This window comes from Echinops telfairi, unplaced genomic scaffold, assembly GCF_000313985.2.
Source record: "Echinops telfairi isolate 266 unplaced genomic scaffold, ASM31398v2 ScPeMD7_7469;HRSCAF=8507_1, whole genome shotgun sequence".
In the NCBI taxonomy this organism is placed as follows: domain Eukaryota; kingdom Metazoa; phylum Chordata; class Mammalia; order Afrosoricida; family Tenrecidae; genus Echinops; species Echinops telfairi.
The window spans coordinates 85,320,786-85,323,354 of NW_022111373.1; positions in this window are offsets into that span (position 1 = coordinate 85,320,786).

The following is a 2,569-nucleotide window of genomic DNA, read 5'->3' on the forward strand; positions in this document are numbered from 1 at the left end:
CATATGGGCTAATATTAGACTTATAGACTTGATCTGGACTGGGCTCGGATGTTTTCTTAATATACAATACTCTTTGACATAAAGCTCTCTCTTACATATATAGGTGTCTATGGGTTGGTTTCTCTAGTCTATCCAAACTAACACATCACTGGATGAAAATCAGGGTGACAGAAAGGCTGAGTTCCTTTCTAGCAACTTCAGGAAGGAATCTATTTCCCTGTCATCCCAGTTTCTAGAGACCTACTTCTTCCATGTCCCATGCTGACAATGCCACATCTCTCTATGCCTGCCTTCTCTAGGCCCATCTCCCTCTGATTCTCTCCTTCTGGCACCACCTTCCAGTTTTAAGGGCCCACCTGGATATTCCAGATTAATCCCCCCACTTCAGAGATCCTTAAGTATACCTACAAATTATATATATACAAATATCATATATATATGCAAAGTAACATTCACAAATTCTGGACAGTAGACTGTGGCCATCTTCGAGGTCCATTGATCTGTCTACCACACATGAGTAAATGCTGAACTCCCCAGCTGATTCTTCTGAACAGCCCGAATTAAGCAACACTGGACAGAGAGGATAGTAATGGGCTGATGGTGATTTTCTGGCTTTACTTTTTGTTTTTGTTTTTAATGAGGCATGCACTGGTGGAAATAAAGAAGACAATCGTTTCAATTCTCAGCTATTGGTTTTATTGTGCCCCCCCCCCCAAGGGAGTCATAATAGTGAAATTATATTAAGAGAAGAGCAATTTTTACTTGACGCTTTTTAAAGTCTGCCCAGAGCTGACTCTTTCCCCTCTTCTTTCCTTACTCAAAACATGACATATTGTATGAGGCTTCCCAACCCATCGTTATAATTAAAAAGACAAGCAGAAGAGAATGCAGCCGCATGCTCCAGGTGAGCCTGGAGATATCCGAACCTAGATTTATAGAAAATGAGCTTTCAGAGGCAGAAACGGAAGAGGCTAATCTGAAATGAAACTCAATTTTCTCCAACCCAGCGGCCTGAGGTTACTTGGGACCAGTCTTTTGTCAACACCGGGGACTTAGAAATGAAAGAGCGCCGAGATGATCAAATGCCAAGACGACCATATTGCCCAGGGAAGGCGAGCATGTGTTTTGGTTGGAAGGGGGAAGAGTGTTCAATTAATCCTGAAATGTTTGCAAAAACAAATGATGGGCAAAAAGAAAACTCAACTTGAAAGGGGTGTAAATCCCTCTGAAAGGACCATCCCCACAAGCCTGGCAGCCACAAAATAAAAACGTCAGCCTGCCAGAGCTCAGATAATTAGGAGTGAGTAGCAGCACATGGACAGTTTTCATTAAAACCAAGGCAGCCTAGCAGATGGGATGGCCTCAGTGGCCCACCACCGTGGGCTTGGGGAGGCTGGGCCATGCCTCCCTGATCTTCCTGGGGCCCAGGGGCTGGCCGCTTACACTGCCAACTGGGACTAGAAGGGGAAGAAGCAGATTCAGACTGTGCAAACGTCTGTCCACGCCTCAGTCCATGGCCAGCAACAGAGGGTCAGGGAACCAGAGTAAGTGAGCCCCTGGGGGGACCCCACACACACGTGTCAAAGTGAGGTAATTCCTCCCTCCTCATCAACACTCCCCCTTTTCTGGACACTGCCAGGCTTGCCGAGTATTTGAGAGTTACCTTGCTCTTCTGGGCCCCTTAAATACAGAAGAAACACAGCCACTGGAACATATGAAGTTTGTATAAGCATTTGCCTAATGGTGACCCCCAAAAATAGAATATTTGTGTAATTCAAATAAGGCAACATGTTCATCAAAGATGGGAGCTTCATCTCTCTATACCTGGTCCCTGCGGCCGGGTCTGGGTCCTGAAATAACTAGGCCTTTGCCGCGGGATTTGCACCTGCTGGACAGCAAAGCACCAGTTTCAAGACAGTGATGTATCCCATCCCCTCAGGCGGGTCACTTAACGACTGCTCCACATCGACCCAATAAGCATATTGGATTTGTATGGCTGTTCGAAGCTGACTGCCAGGGCCCGCCTCAGATGGAGACATGGCATCCCCTCCCTAGAAGCAAGTGCTACTGAGGACTCCACTGAAGGGGCAGGTCAGGGAGTGCAGCCCGTCTGACCCGCCCACCTGGGGGCAAACCAAGAAGGGAGTGCAACAGACCAGCAAGGGAAACAAAGCCACGAGTCCCTGAGGAATCTCCGCTGTAGACTTCTGGCCGGGGTGACGCGGGGGTGTGCAGCGCTTGACACCTCATCTGAACTGGCTTGGTGATATTCACAAGGGGGCCACACTGAAAGTCTAAAGGTATAATGGCGTGGGGGATGGGACGAGAACACTTCATCCTTGATTGCAAGAAGAGCAATGGGGTCTTGTGGAAGGCAAGCCCCCCAGTCAGGAATCCTGAGGACTAAAAGGGTATAAATGTTATTAGGGAAGCAGGTCCTGGGATCTGGATCCCTGAAAGAAAAGGGCATTGGACCAGTGGATTTGAACAGGGCCTGCTCGCTATTTAACAGAGGAATACTCTACTCCAGGGTAGGGCAACAGTTAAACTTGTATGCGCTCTCTCTCTC